Below are 17,115 nucleotides of genomic sequence, written 5' to 3' on the forward strand. Positions count from 1 at the left end.
TTAACAGTGAAATATTCTAAAACAAAGGTACGCTTTATTTTATAGTTTAAACTCTATCTCCTTCTGTATTTATTTTTCTTGAAGAGGCTATTTGCATGGAATAATGGAAGAAAATACAGAGGAAATAGAATTGTAAAGTAGAGTGGCAAAACAAACAGACAAAAGAAGATGTCAAACTATTAAATATTCATCGCTGACATTTCGGGAAGGTGCAAATATAAATTACTGTTTTTCCATCAGTATTATAATTATTAAATTTACATGAAATAGCCCTGTTTGAAAACAGTTCACTGTTTAAGCCTCAAAAGAGCAAGTCACATCATTTATAAATTTTTACGTTTTCTCATAGGTCTGTTCATGTATGCCCTAACTATACAGGTAAAAGGTAGATAAAGAACTATTCCAATCAGCTAACTGAGGGGTGGGCTGTGTTAAAGTAGAAGTCAAGCGAAAATTTTTATTAAAGTATTGTATTGCCCCCCAAAAGTTATACAATTCACCAATATACACTTATTATGGGAAATGCACATAAAGTGCTTTTTTTCCCCTGCATTTAATACTGTATCAAGGCTTCACTTCCTGGATAACATGGTGATGTCACGACCCGACTCCCAGGGCTGTGCGGGCTGTGGCTGCTGGAGAGGATGATGGCGGGGGGATGCTCAGTGTCCCTCAGTGTCCCCCTGCCATCATCCTCTCCAGCAGCCACAGCCCGCACAGCTCTAGGAGTTGGGTCGTGACCTCACCAGGTTATCCAGGAAGTGACATCACCATGTTATCCAGGAAGTGAAGGATTGATGCAGTAGTAAGTGCAGGGAAAAAAAATCACTTTATAAGCATTTCCCGGAATAAGTGTATATTGGTGATTTGTATAACTTTTGGGGGGCAATACAATAATTTAATAAAAATTTTCACCTGACTTCTCCTTTAATAGGGTTGGGCAAGAATTCTTTTATAGTTGAGAACCACAAACAAAATACCATGCAGGTCTCTTCTGCAACCCTTCTAAACTCAATATTAGCCATCCTTCACGCAACCCTCTATTTCTATTCGAATACTGTCCTGTCACCAAAACAATGCTATCTAATCTATCACCATCATGTTATAGAGCAGAAAGAGCTGAGCAGATTGATATAGATCTTTGTGGCAAAAGAGTTAGTATAACTTGTAACATGTTGATTAAAAATCTCTGCTCATTCTGTGATAAGGAGTCCAGTGGGCGGTGTCACTCGGTGGACTGGACTCTTTAGCATGGAAACCTTAGAGATTTCAATCAATAATTACAAGTTATACTGAATCTTTTCCTATAAAGATGCACATCAGTCTATTCATCTCCCCTTGCTCTATAACATGGTGCTGATAGCGTAGGTAACATTTTCATGGTGACTGGTTCCCTTTAATTATGGACACTATATAGAACCTATTGATTACTCTGGAGCAAAGCACACGTTTATTTAATGGTGCGTATAATTGCAGAAAGTCCTGTCTGCATAAAAATAGGACATGCACTTATACTTATGGAACGGCCTTGTCATATAATTCAGCAGAAAATGCAGGCGATGTAGAAATTCCATCTGCTGTCATATGGGCCTGTTCACACTGAGCAAAAGTGGCGAAATTCAAGCAAAGCCCCTTTAAATTTCACCTGTTCCATTGTTTCAATTGGATTTCTCGTGTGCCTTTAACATGTCAATTCTTTGGGCGGACAGCGGAGGCATGTGAGAAATCCCACTGAATCAATACTGTGTGTGAACATAGCTTATAGGGGCAGGAGCGTAGCTAATGTCTCTTCGGCCCTGGTGCAAGAGGTCAACTTGGGGCCCCCTCCTTCCTCGACCAAGCGATGCTATTGAGATATATATATATATCTCAAGACCGATAATACCAGTATATAGGAAATATTATCACCATACATATTACCGCCATACTGTTACCAAATCCTGAATACTAAGACCAATAATACCAGTACACAAGGGGCAAATATTACCATCACCACCATATTGTTATCCAGTATACTAAATCCAATAAAACACTGTACCAGATTACAAGTAACAAATATTACCACCGCATACTGACTTATGCCACCGCTGCTACTGACTTACACCACCGCTGCTACTAAGTAATCCACTGTACACAGCTCACTATCTCCGCATCCAGTCATATAGAGGTACCTAGCTCTACACAGGTTCTGTACACCATATACATTACACTGCAGTTATATCAGGTGATTCACAGGGGACCTCTTCTCTGATCAGAGTTCTTCCCTTTTCATCTTCTTCTGTCCTGGGCCATTATGAGAACTTCTCCGAGCCACGAATCCACAGAATCTGCCAGACAGACATATTAGGCTTCTCACTCTGTCACCATCCTCATCTCTATACAAACTGCACATCTGTATTGGCCCCTTTACACCCTCATTTAGTGGGTAGCCCTGACTATGTGATCCCACTATAGTACATGCATTCCTCTGTGTGGTCCACTATAGTACATGCCCTATTGTATACGCCCCCCCTCCGTGTAGTCCCCCTTATAGATGGCCCACAATGTTTCCCCCTTTTATAGATGTCCCAGTGTTGTCCCCATTTATAGATGACCCCCCCATGTTGTCCCCCTTATGTTTCCCCCCCATGTTGTCCCCCTTATGTTGCCCCCCATGTTAGCCCCCCTTTTGCTGCTCCCCCCACCCCATTTTGCAAAGCAGATAAGGTAAAAAAAAACAAAAACCAAAACACCACAAAACTCACCCGACAACTCGCTCCCCCGCCGTGGATCTTCTCTTCTGCAGTCCGGTCCCCGGCTGATGTGCGGCTCCCCGACTCTGTCAAGTCCCTGTGTGCGCCGGGGATGTTACTTCCGGCACAGCGGGGGCTTGTTATAGACGCTCTGTGTGCCATAGGTAACATCGGGATGGGGACAGAGCCGGGAAGCCGCGCGTGGGGCAGGGGGGGGTGTTTATGTGGGGGGGGGGGGGGGGGTGTTTATGGGGGGGGCCCAGTCACTTGTGACCGCAAGCAAACACGGCTTGCGGTCACAAGAGGGAGTCGAAGAGAGGCAGTGCGGTGGCAAGGGGGGGGGGGCCTCGCGGGCCCCCCCTTGGTAGCGGCCCGGTCGCTACGCCACTGTATAGGGGTACAGTATTTCAAGTGCAAACATCTGGGAGTTCCAGTTGCTATTTCCATAGCTTATTCTTCCCCAATCTGTGGATCTCCAGCTGTTGCAAACCTATAAGTCTTATCATGCCCGGGCATGTTGAAAGTTGTAGTTTTGTCAGAGATTGGAGAACACTGTTATACACTGAGAATGGCACAGCAATACACATGCCTGACTGCCACTGCTCTTCTCCGTGCTTCAGAGGAATAGGATTTCCTATTGATATAATAGCCGGTTCCCTGCTGATTTACCACCACCATCTAATTTGTATCTTCTATCCATGGTATGGCTGGAGGGTCCATTCTATAATAATCATTATCCCGGTTAACATACAATTAAACTTACATAAAACAAGTGAAACACTGCAGTGAATTTATTTTAGGCCTTTTGTAGATGGTATGTAAGTGACAGACCAGTTATAATCCAGGAAAATAGGTGAATATTATGTGGGAAATAGCCGGCGCAGCGCACCGGAGTATAATCATATCCTTTCCTTTCTCGCAGTCTTTCCATTGATCATATAAATTTTAACGAGAAGACAATTTCCGCACTGCGCTCCCTGACCGACAGAACTCTGGCTACAATCACTCAGTCACCATTACTTTGTAACACAGGCCGCAGGTTTTATTTTAGTTTGCTGGGTGTTTATCTGCATCTAAATCCTTTTGCTTTTTTTTTTCTAGACGTTAAAGATTAGTTATAACTTTGTTCTGCGTCTAACCTCCGGTCCCTTCATTCTGTGATGATTGAGCTTGTGAGTTTACACAAAGCATCGCTTTGATTAGATTAAATCCTGTACAATATACAGCACACGCTGATAAAACCCCGAGATGTCCTTATGCTGTGTTCCCAAATAATTTCCTTATTAAAAAATATTTACAGTGTTTTACAAAATTTAAAGGGGTTATCCGGATTAAAAAAAAAATAATGGCTTAGAATAGGCCAATAATATTACATTGATGGAGCTCTGTTTGAAGAGACCCCCTTACCAGTGTGAGTGCTGCAGCCTCTCCAATGTTTAGATTGACTATAGTCTTGTTTATACTACAAACATTGTACTAATTACAATGGAAGTACAAGGTATTGCAGTATAGGGCCATGTTCACACACTGCATTTTTTCAAAAAATGTCCGTTATTGCAAGTTGCAACAAGGGCCGCTGTTTATTAACAATGTGAAATGACATTAGTGTATGGAACAATGGCCGTGGTGTATACACTCTCTATATACTATGGCTGATGTTCTCTGCAGCCACACAAAATAATTGACGGGTCTGTTTTGTGCGCCGCTATTAAGTGAACAGTGGCTGTACAAGATGTGTAAACATAGCCTTGTCATGGTCACTAAAAGAATTATACTGACATTTTTTTTTTAAATTACTTATGTTGCAGGGGGTGGCTTAAAAAAATAAATAAATAAATAAATAAATAATAATAATAATGCTTACCTAGCCCTGATCCCCCGCAGCTCCCTTTTGGCTCCATCCAGTTCCCTGATCTGTTGTCTTCTGGAATGATCAATCTGAACAGAACCTGCTGACTCAGCCAGTCACTGGCCAAAACAGGCCATTGCTTTAGCCAGTGATTGGCAGAACTGGCAGGTCCTTCACCAGCGATCGTTTCTGAGAAAATCAGACAGAGCTGAAGAGGAGCTGCAAGGAATTGTGGCTACATACAGTAAGTATGGATTTTTGACCGATTTGAAAATATCATACTTTACCTCACCAGGCTGCAGGTCTTCTCCCGGTCCAGCGCAGCAGCCGCTTCGGAGCGGCCTGTCTGAGCTGACAGACCGCTCAGCCAATCACTGCGGGGACCGCCGTGGCCAGTGATTGGCGTAGCGGTCTGTTAGTTCAGACAGGCCGCTCCGAAGCTGCTGCGCTGGACCGGGAGAAGACCTGCAGCCTGGTTAGGTAAAGTATGAAACAAGGGCTGCAAGAACATCGCTAACGATGTCCCTGCAGCCCTCGCTAAACTGTCAGAAGGCATAGCTGTCCTCTGAGGAAAGCACTGTCCATGCCTGGGACCCGTCTCCTGTATTATCAGGGCAGTTACTACAGCCAGGAACTGCCCCCCAGTAGGACAAATAGTGTGAAACTGATGTTTCCTACTGACATCGCACAACTCTTCTGGGAAGCCTCGAAAAGTCTGCTTCACCAATGGTAAAGGCCTGGGGCTTGTATTACCCAATCTGGCACTCAATGAAATGGTTAGGGCAGAAGTCGGTCAGATATATATGTGAGTACGAGTATTATTCAACTTATCCTCTTACTAAACACCATCCCGCAGAGCACAATAGCTACCTGGATAAGGCCCCTCAAGACGGTCCCTATACTTACAAGTTACTTTCAATCCTTCCACCTATTCTCTTCTTTCTGTCACCTGCACCTGCTCTTAGAAGTTGTCACCAGCATTAATGTTCCTGACTTGTATTAAACTATCACCTTTGTTAAGTGCTGGGCTCTGTCCTATTTTTGTGTCGCCGCACACTTGGGCTACCCTTTCAAGCTCCTTACTAGAGATGAGCGAACCTCGAGCATGCTCGAGTCGATCCGAACCCGAACTTTTGGCATTTGATTAGCTGTGGCTGCTGAAGTTGGATAAAGCCCTAAGGCTATGTGGAAACCATGGATATAGTCATTGGCTGTATCCATGTTTTCCAGACAACCTTAGAGCTTTATCCAAGTTCAGCAGCCACCGCTAATCAAATGCTGAACGTTCGGTGTTCGGATCGACTAGAATCCGAACCGGGTTTGCTCATCTCTACTCCTTACACTTGGGCTACCCTTTCAAGCACAGTGCCCAGGTGTGGATATTAACACCACTCCTGGCTACGGCGACAAGTGTACCCAAGCCCACTTTGCTGTACCCCCACCTCACAGCTGCCACAGCAGAAGCATTCCTGAAAATGTCCCCTATGTATAGACTTACTAATCCCCCATCTGCCTGCAGTGCTTTGATAATCTGCTGTCTTCGGTCACAACCAATTATTATGGACCATGCATGCTCAGTTCAACTGTAGTCTCCAGGAAGTACTAGCAGTAGGTCTAACTGGGCCTGCAAGCAATGGGGATTGTGGGAAAGTGTGTGCACTGTTGCACCGCAATAGCAGGGTCACAGTTCAGAGAGAAAATTTTTAAAGTGATGCTCTCCTCCCCCCCCCCCCCCCCCCCCCCTCCTTTAGTCTTGCTTCATTTCATTGGTGGACAGTGTCACCTAGGCAGGGCTTCACTGCAATTTAGCCCCATCTCCCGTGAAGCTCCGCATAGGTGACACTGACCACTGATAAAAATGAAGGGATTTTAATGCAGAAGAAAACACAGACAAGGTGTCAGGAATGTGCAGTGAGCCTGGTGTAAACTGGGCCTGTTTTTACCTTTTGTCTGACGCACCCCCTTTCCTTTCAGCCTCCTTGCAATGCAGGAGTTAGGGCCCTTGCACACTGAGCAATTCTCGAGGAATTGTAGCTGAAAAATTTCTGCTTGAAATTCCTCGCCTATTCTGCTCTGGCGGAATTCGAGCGGAATTCGAGCGGAAATCAAGCGGAATGCAAGCGGAATTACCAGCAGAATTCAAACCCCATTGACTTCTATAAGATTCCTCTAGCGGAATCCGCCCAAAGAATTGACATGTACATTCTTCGGGCGGAATGCGGATTCTGCGCGGAATTCCGGACGGAAATTTACTCTGTGTGCACGGGCAGTCGGAAATCCCATTGTTCTCTATGGAAAGAGCAATGTTGCATTTACACGGGCGGAATTCCACGCGGATTCCGCCCGCTTTTTATGGCGGAATTCGGGCGGAATTCCGCGAGAATTGCTCCGTGTGCACATACCCTCACACTTCTCACTGCTAGCCTCGATTGCTGCAGCTGAGCACTGTTTTTTGACTGACAGATGCCTCTTCCTGTCCGGGACCTTGAGGATCAGAGCACCGGTCCAATGGGGATCCGGACCGGGCTCTTGATGCTCATAAATGAAAGCAGAGCCAATTAGTCCTTGCTGGCTATTAGTTTATACTAGTCCCAGCTCCCCTTGTCTCTACCCCAGCGTTCCCTGCCCTAGCCTCCCCTGCTGTTGTACTGCCTGTTACCTGACCTCCTGCCTGACCGCCGACTATCTGTTCTTTCTGATTTTGTACCTTGCTGCCCGTTGTTGCTGACTTGGCTTGTTTACTTGTTTACTGTGTTCATTTCTCAGTCTGAGTTTGTGTTGCATATATACAGAGTACGGACCGTCTCCGTGGTTGTCCGCGGCCGTTTAGGGCAGTCTGTGGTACGTAGGCAGGGACAGTGGGTGGGTCTAGCTTCAGGGCCCACTGTCTCCTGCCTCTCAGTTTTCTGACACAAGGTTTATGCATAGGGGAGAAAACCAGTACAGTGATGTAAGTTACTTTACTAAAATAATATGTATCCTGCTTTACTTATATTCATTATTTAACCAACTTTGCTTTATAAATTGTACTTCTGTATATGCCACGTGTGACTGCAGGACCGATCAGGAGGAAGCACAATGGTTTTGAAAGTCAAAAGAAAACTCATCTCCTGTAATCTGCATGCTGCTCTCTGACCTGAATCCTCATGATTGGAGTGGAGTTTGGCTGTAATAGGTTGTAAGTTGATGTCATGCTGGGAGAGGGGCCGGCCGCTGATAGCAGTGTATGAAATAAGCAAATTTTAACTCAACCTACATGTCTGAGTAGGGTTGATGAAAACGTGTTTCCATGGAAACTAATAGCCAATTTTATAGAAGGAACCTGTTGAGCGTGACCTAAAGATACTTTGTGTTGTGGAGAGGAATAGAGGACTTTAAGGGTAACCAGCCAGAAATGATGGCTCTCTGAAACATTTGCCTTAGGAGGCATGGCTGTGTATAGATGCATTTTATAAATGTGCGTATCCCTCTAAAACCAGCACAGCGCACAGAAGTATTCTAACATTTTCTTCAAATACTATTATGTGTACGAGGTAAAAAAGTCTGAGTAGGTACTGTGTCATCTATTTTTACTGTTAGTGTTAAAGGGGTACTCCAGCAGAAAAATATTCTTTAAAAGTAACTGGTGTCAGAAAGTGCCAGAGATTTGTGATTTACTTCTGTTTACAAGTCTCAAGTCTTCCGGTACTTATCAGCTGCTGTGTGTCCTGCAGTAAGCAGTGTTTTCTTTCCAGGCGTATACAGTGCTCTCTGCTGCTACCTCTGTCCATGTCAGGAACTGTCCAGAGCAGGAAAGGTTTTCTATTGGGATTTCATCACGTGTCTGAACACTGCACATGTGCTGGATAGTTAAGTCACATGTGCAGTGTTCAGACAAGTGATGATTAGGAGACTTCTTGCCCTGGGGCATTTCTAATGATGAGGAGGGTGGTGAGGAGAGACGGAGAGGTGTCGCAAACCTGGGGCACAGACACTCCTGGCCACGCCAATTTGACACAACTCTGCAAGTTTAAAAGTTGTTTTTTAGGACAATAAGTGCATCACCTGCTGAATGGACCCCAGGACAGATTGTGGATTAAAAGCAGATTTTGGGGGGGAAGATTGTGGGTACAGAGTTTCTTTAAAGCCACCACTGCCTAATATTGGTAGAATTCGCTCAGAACAGCTCTGACGTGGGACGCCATGGAATCCACAAGGCTTCTGAAGGTGTCCTGTGGTGTCTGGCACAGCAGGTCCTTTAAAGAAACACTATCATTCTGACAATCCTACTGAACTACAGTAATCGGTAAATAGCATAAAAGACGCAGACTCTACATCTGTAATTTATGTCTGTGTACTGGCTTACATGCAGATGCATAGAGAGGACTCTAAAGTCATCGGAAAAATCAAGAGGATTCTCATCAGCATGCAGCACTGGGCCCCTTTATAGGCTTACAGCGGGCGGGATGCTGGTGAGTAGAGAGGTAGAAATTATAGATTTAGGATCAGCATAGTTTAGGCTATTGACTGATTACTATAAGTTGGGGGATTTGGAGGTGACAGTCTCTTTCACCCCTAACAGACATATAATTATATTCCTGCAAATGCCGCACATGTACTGTAAGTCATTCAAATAACAGTGGGAGCTGAAAGTGACAGCTGGGCTCCTGTACTAACAGATGGGATTTGAGATAACTCTGATCCCGGCTGTATAGCCCCTTAGATGCTGGGGTCCTCTGTCACCCAGATTGCTGTTGGTTTGCAGCAAAATCTGGGAGTTTATCAAAGGTCTTTAGGCCTACCATTCCTGCAAACTTGTTATGCAATGCCTTTGACCTGTAAGATTGCCTGTCAGCAGAGGCCTAACTACCACTGTAGCAGCCATAGCGGCTGCTATGGGACCCGCTGCATCAGGGGGCCTGGTGACCCCCTCCTGCGGTGCACTGGGCACCCTAAGACCATCATCATTTGTAGCACCCAGTGGCCTCCTGGGTTCTGCAAATGTCCCTTTAACTGCAAGCACTTTTGTCGAGTGCTTGCAGTTATGAAGTTATGACTACGGCTTATTGGTCAGTCTTAATTGGGGAAATCAAACGTTTGCTATGGGGCCCAGCCATTTCTAGTTACACCCCTACCTATCAGTTTACTCCTGACAGGCAATAATGCTTTGATATACAGGGTACACCAAGGAATTTTAGAAGTGATCAAGAGATCGGGTCTTGGATTGGGTCCAAAAAAATAAACTGCACTAAAGTTTATTTTAAAAAGAGGGGTAGACTTTACAAATGGTGTTTTGCATACATTTATCAGTCATTTTCACTCACTGTGAATACTAAAGTGAGTGCTCCACATGTAAGTACTCTTTGGTTGGTAAGTATTATTTACTATATTGCAACTTTTAAAAAAAAGAAATGTAGCAAACTTTTGAGCAGTGTTACTTCACATAGAGAAATTCAAGCTCTTGTTAGGCTGCATTCCCACGTTCCGTGATCCTGACGGATCACGGACGTGGAATGCATGTACTGGAGCCCCCCCCGCGCCCGGACAACATCTGTAATTAGATGCTGGGAGCGGGGGAGACTGTATTTATAAGCGCCGCGCTGTAGTAACAGCACCGTGCGGCTGATTCATTACAGCGCGGCGCTTATGAATACAGTCTCCCCCGCTCCCAGCATCTAAATACAGATGCTGTCCGGGCGCGGGGGGGCTCCGGTACATGCATTCCACGTGGGAATGCAGCCTTACTCTGTTCAAGTGAATGGGAGCTGAGCTGCTGTTACAGGTCACCACCGCACACAAACTGCCTTCGCTGTATAGTAAGGCCGCCAAACAGCTGATAGATGTGGGTGCTTGGTATTTGCACCCTGTTGATCAGTTAATGATCAGCTATCCTGTGGATAGCTATCACTACAATTGGCCCAGAAAACGCCTTTGATGTCATGGCTGACCACTGTATGTATTGTTGAAGAACAGAAGAACTATCTCATACTAATAGTTTGACAAGTACTTAAACTAGGGATGGGAAACATTTGGCCCTCCAATGCAAATTGGGTTTTGGGAAGAAAAGTGATTTACAAATTCTTATTTTCTTATGTAGATCAACATGCAAGATGATGTCATGAACTTGCACCAAAGAAGAAATTTCCTTCAACAACCTGGAGGACACTGCTTAGGAGGATGACAATACTGCTGCTGCAAAATCTCAAGGAATGGCAAAGAATGGAAACTGCGACAAGGTACAAATTGTTTGTAAACCATTGTGTTGTGTGTCAGTTCCTTATAAATCAAAGGTTACTGCAATATCTATGAAATCCTTCCTGGAAGCTGAATGCTTCTTCTGTATTTGTTCTGCTGGCCAGCATCTTGTGTGAATACAAATATAAGATGCTTGGCGGTTGTTATTTTTATTCTTTTTATTTCTAGATTGTAGCTATGGAAATTGTAAGAAATACTCTGTATCTGTGTTACACATTGATAAAGCTAATCCCTTACTCCTCTTGGACATGTATATAAAATAATTTCACAGGCTGCTGCATGCTGATAATCCTTCTGCCATTCCTGACATCACTTTACTCCCTTAGGCTCTGTTCACACTGCGGTGGGCTGCTTTTTTTTTTTTTTTTTTTTTTTTTTTTTTTTTTTAGATTGGACTACTACAACATACACCACAATTGCCTATATAATGGCATACATTGGAGCCTTTTTTATGGTGACAAAAGCTGCACAGAGTTTTTGGACCTTCCTCACTACTTGGGTAGTCAGACTGCTCATTGGATATGTGGAGTAACATGGCAGCCTTACTGCATGCAGGAAAGAGGCACTACTGCATGGTAAGCTGTCTGCTGTCATCCCCATCATTCTCAGCATGTTGTTAAAGGGGTTGGCCACTTTATAATAAAATTGTTCAGTGTACAGTATTAGTAAGGGTACTCACTGCATTAACTGACAGCAGCTCCCTGTGTACCTCATAGAGCTAAAATCTGACTCCCCTCCGTCAGGCTGTGGTGATTCTGTCCATAAGATAGCCGACATGGAGAAGCATATGACCATGTGTCCTCTGTATACAGGCTTAGTGTTGGACACTGGGGGCGGTGCATGGTCATATGCTTACCTATGTTAGCTATCTTATTGACAGAACCACCACAGAGCAGGGCACCTGGAAAGATGTGTCTTTAGGGTACCCTTAAAGTTGTGTGTCTTGGTTGCGAGTCTAAATGATTTGGATATCCAGTAGCTTTCCAGAGAGTTGGTGCAGCATGAGAAGATTTTTTAGCTTACCTCTCCGGGCTCCCCCGATGTCCTGATTCCTCCTTTGTCCCCACACTGACTGTTGTCACTTCAGAGATGAAGTCTCCTCAGGACTGACAGCCCCCTCAGCAAATCATTGGCTGTAACTCTTGAGACAAAATCGAAGTGGTGGTGGCTGCAGTCAGTGGGGGACACTGGAGACATTGCATCAGGACAGCGGGGGAGCCCAGAGAGGTAAGCATAAGATGATTATGTTGTCCAATAGGATTGTACACAACCACATGAAGCGTTCTTTACACACCTATGAAATAACATTTAATTCTTTCAATGTTGTTGCTTTGTGTTCGGATGTAGGACAGTAAGGAGGGTAAAATGCATGGGCTTTCTTGACTGTAATAAAGTAAATGGCTGGGGAGAGATATAAATCAGGTATGTGGATGGACTAATGGACTTAACACACTTAGCTAAATCAAGTGATCTTTTAAATGAGCGGCTGCGTAGAGCTCACCCATAATGCTGACCATTGATAAAGGATTGCCGGCTCATAATTACAGCCTTATCCTCATTGCATTACTGTCACTGTGTACACCGACCATGTAGGTAATGTGAACCAGAAGAATCTCACATACTGTACATTCTGAGACATTAATTCCTGGTTTTAGACTAGGATAAATTTTTAATGATCGTAATATGTGAAGAAATACAGAAAAGGAGCTGCATATACAAATGTGCGTTGGGTTTTCTGAACAGTGGAGTAAGAGGGGGATCCCTGGGTCCCAAACTATACAGAACCAGTTGGTAGAACTAGCACTATTAAAGCCAATAAATACAACATTTACCAGTACGTCTTTGTTTGTGTTTGACACTTAGAATTCATAGCTATCAAAGTTGGAATATCTGCTATTTCACTTTAAGGGGGGATTCATACATCCGAAAAATACTGTCCATGCATGGTCAGTATTCTGCGGATCAGAACTCAGAGTTCCTGACATGATTCACTGTGATGTTGGAAGCTCCGAAACTGTTTATTAGTTTGCGCTACTGTACAGACACAACCGCATGGGGATCTCTGAGGTTTGGTGTGCAGAATACTGTCTGTGCACAGACAGGGGAAGTGTGTGACAGAGTTCTTCCCTCCTTGGCTAGCAGGGGCATCCGACTAGATCGCTCCACAGAATCTAATAAAGCAAATTAGTTGGATTTAAAAGCGAATAAGGTAGAGTTGATTGTATTTCAGAATCTCAGGGGGTCTCAGGAGTGAGACCCAGTGCAATCTTTAAGTTTCTGGGAACATGTCAAAAGTTACAAGAAATAACATTAAAGGTCGTATTACACACAATGATTTGCTTAGGGAAACAAGTGCCGACCTGTCAGGTCATTGGTCACTTCCCCCTCGTCCCTCACTTGCTGCTTGTGCTGTTACACAGCGAACAGGCAGCAGCAGTAGGGGCAGCCCAGATGATCCTGAGATTGTTCATGCTGCCCATTGAAGTCTCTTATTATATGGAGAGACGAGCAGCAGACCGTTGCTGATGTGAACTGGATTTTTCAGCATGTTGGCTGATTGTTGTCTTTCAACATGTGCTATTAAACTATTAGACTGGACGGCCAGTAATCGGCCAAGTAAGGCTAATAATCGTTTTGTCTAATAGGGTCTTAACACTTTAAAGCTTTATAATACAGAGCAACATGGACTTTTTCTTCTTCCATACTGCATACTGCATATTTTTAATGCATAGCTTTATATAGTCCCCAATTGCAACTTGTGAATATACCCATATTATAATTATTGTTGCAGAATATTTTGCAGCCATCCTGTTCATCTGAATAGTATTAGCAGATTTCAATCTGCTTTTTGCCAAAACAACCCCACTCATATCTGCTGTGTATCAAGGGTATGCGTACACAGTGTGGGATATTCAGGGGGGTTTTCACAGAAAAAATCTCCACAAAATTGTGAACATTTTTTGGGTGTGAATTTGTGGCAGGTTGTGTTATTGCAGTATGTAATTTATTAATAGAAATCAGGAGGTACTATTTTGTCATGGAGGTTTTATGTGTATATATTATATACTAGCCTCCTAATCTATTTGTGTATATCAATACTTTTTCTTTCTAACTTATTTTTCAGTTTTTTAAATCTTTTTATATAAGCCTCTCTGTGCTGGAATTATCAGAATGTTAGAAACAGTGTTGATATATTTATTCTGCATAGGGATGAGTACGCTCCCATTTCTACTAATGTACTTTGACCTAAACACATTTTTATTTCCATAAGCTATGCAGATGTGACAGTCGCTCCTGTTGGTCTGTAAAGATGTGATACAGTCACTCTTGTTGGTCTGAGCAAGTGTATGTGTTCATCTGGGCAGAAATGATGCAGTCGCTCCTGTTGGTGTGGGCAGATGTGACGCAGTCGCTCCTGTTGGTCTGGGCAGATGTGATGCAGTCGCCCCTGTTGGTCTGGGCAGATGTGATGCAGTCGCTCCTGTTGGTCTGGGCAGATGTGATGCAGTCGCTCCTGTTGGTCTGAGCAGAAATGTCGCACCTGTTAGTCTGGGCAGAAATAATGCAATCGCACCTGTTGGTTTGGGCAGATGTGACGCAGTCGCTCCTGTTGGTCTGGGCAGATGTGTTGCAGTGGCTTCTATTGGTCTGGGCAGATGTGACTACTGTTGTTCAGTAGTGGCCATGATCTGACTAATCTGACCGCCCATGTGTGCTTCCAAGTGGATGAAGATTTAGTTGTTTGGCACTCCATATCTGTCCTTGTATGAGCAGATTATCAGGCTGTCAGGCTTCTGTGCCTACATTTTAGTCCATTGATTACTGCTAGTAAGAGCTTTTCTTCTCTGCTCTGCAGCTTGTAACAAACCAGATTGGCAATCAGTAATTTCCGAAAGAGCATGATCAGCGAGCCCTGTACACCAGCCATTGTGGGGAAATACAATAGTTATTTTAGTTGTTTATGATTTAGGCCCCCAAACGCCTCAACAATTACAGTGTGTGTGTGTGTGTGTGTGTGTGTGTGTATCTGTTTTTTTTTTTTGTTTTTTTTTAAATAGAATTTATTGTTCCATCTGATGGATTGTTCACGTAGCCAGTCATTAACTGGTCCTGGCCAGTCGCGATGTCGGGGTGGGGTTAAGGAGTTCCGGTAGCTGTGAGTGAGCCAGTTATGCGGCGCTGGGGGGGCACAGGGACAGGTAAGTATATGTTCTTTATTACGTTCCCCCCACTTCTGCTATTTTCGCTGGACTTTTCAATTAATGACCAACGTTGGAGATATGTCTGATGCCATTTGTTTATCTGTATACATGCAGGGATTTATCTATACATTAATGTAGTATAACTACATCCAACAATTCCCTTTCTCCAAGCCATCAAAGTCATGAAAGCACCAACTGATTAATATATCCAGTGTCTAAACTCTAACCAGAAATCCAACAAATACAGACAAAATCACATAAAGGACACGAAGTCTATACAGGCAAGATGTTGTAGGGGTGCAGGATACAAGTCTACCACAGTGCATAAAAAAACCTTACAGTCTCGTGGTCACCAGGGCATAGCTAAATGCTCTCACAGTCACTGAACACATACAGCACTTAGTTTTTCCCTGGATAAATAAAAATTAATAAAAACAATATTGGATATGAAGGTGTAATAGTCCAGCATTAGGTGCGCCACTCTCAATAGAACAAATAAACATGTCAGTACAACCGAGGATTTACTATGTAATCTGCTGTAAGGCAGTGTTTTGTTACATATAGTTATAGTATGAACAGGATATTATTAATTGAAGATGATGGATTTCGCTTTCACTTTGTTGCCATCTCTTTCTGTTGTATGCAAGACAGCACATCTTATCACACATATAAAACATAGAGATGTCAATGGCTCGATAAACCCAGCGCTAGATGCGTCAGGATGAGTTATTGCATTTTTCTTGCAGAGTAGAAGACAGGTTTTCCTGATTGCTTTTATGATGAAAATATTTTGTCTTTTCTTTAACCCCTTAGCCCCTTAAGGACCGGGCCTGAAATGGCCTTAAGGACAGAGACAAATTTTATGACTATGGCCTGTGTCACTTTATTCATTAATAACTTCGGGATGCTTTTACCTATCCGGCCGATTCTGAGATTTGTTTTCTCGTGACATATGGTACTTTACATTTCTGGTAAAATGGAGTCGATACTTCTAACGAATCTTTATGAAAAAACACCAAAATAATGTGAAAAATTGTGAAAAAATGCATTTTTCCAACTTTGAAACCTTTCTGCTTAGGCTAGGTTCACACTGCGTTTTCAGCATCCGTTTAACGGATCCGTTTTTTTTAACGTCCAGAAAAATAGGGTCAGCAACGTTTTTTGGTCCGTTTTGGTCCGCCAAAAAAAACGGATCCGTTTTTTTTTATAATGGAAGTCAATGGAAAAACGGATGCACACAAATGAATCCGTTTTTTGCAATCCGTTTTTCATGCGTTTTTTGCAAAAAACGGATGCGTTAAACGGATGCTGAAAACGCAGTGTGAACCTAGCCTAAAACAGAAAAATATTATGCCACATAAATTATATATTAAATAGCATTAGCAACATGTCTACTTTGTTGGCAGCTTTTATTAAACTATGTTTCATTTTTTTTAGACAATTGAAAGTTTAAAACATTAGCAGCAATTTTCAAAATTTTCAGTAAAATTTCAAAATCAGATATTTTTAGGGACCTGTTCAGGTTTAAAGTCTATTTGAGGGGACTGTATGTTAGAAAGCCCCACAAAGCACCCCATTTCAGAAACTGCACCCCCCAATCTCTGAAAAAGCAGATCCAGAAAGTGTTTTAACCCTTTAGGGGAGTCACAGAAATAAAAGCCAAGTGTGTAAGAAATTTGAAAATTTAAATTTACTGTGCAGAGATTTTATTGTAATCCAATATTTTTCATAATTATAAACCTATTACCAGAGAAATGCACCCCAATATTGATTGCCCCGTTTCTGCAGTTTATAGAAATACCCCATATGTGCCCCTATTGCGCTATTTGACGCAACTACAAGCCTCAGATATAAGGGAGCGCCTAGTGAATTTCAATGGCTCCGTTATATTTGGTCATTTTTGACAGTACCACTTCAGGTTGGCAGAGGCTCTGGTGTGCCAAAACCTAAAAAACACCCCTAAAGGGACATAATTTAGAAAACTACACCCCTCAAGGAATGTAACAAGGCGAGCGGTGAGCATCTGGACCCAGCAGGTGCTTCACAGATTTTCAGAACAATGTGGTGTAAAAAAGAAAAATTTCAATTTTTTACACTA

General features: G+C 43.2%; 1 long non-coding RNA gene across 1 annotated transcript in view; it reads left to right on the forward strand.

Moving 5' to 3' along the window:
* Positions 1–17,115, forward strand: part of LOC138769734 (uncharacterized) — a 189,763-nt gene that overhangs the window by 6,319 nt on the left and 166,329 nt on the right. The window contains exon 2 of the long non-coding RNA XR_011359299.1: positions 10,658–10,796. This is a non-coding gene — a long non-coding RNA (uncharacterized lncRNA). The remainder of the gene's footprint in view (positions 1–10,657; positions 10,797–17,115) is intronic.

This window comes from Dendropsophus ebraccatus, chromosome 12 (assembly GCF_027789765.1).
Source record: "Dendropsophus ebraccatus isolate aDenEbr1 chromosome 12, aDenEbr1.pat, whole genome shotgun sequence".
Classification (NCBI taxonomy): domain Eukaryota; kingdom Metazoa; phylum Chordata; class Amphibia; order Anura; family Hylidae; genus Dendropsophus; species Dendropsophus ebraccatus.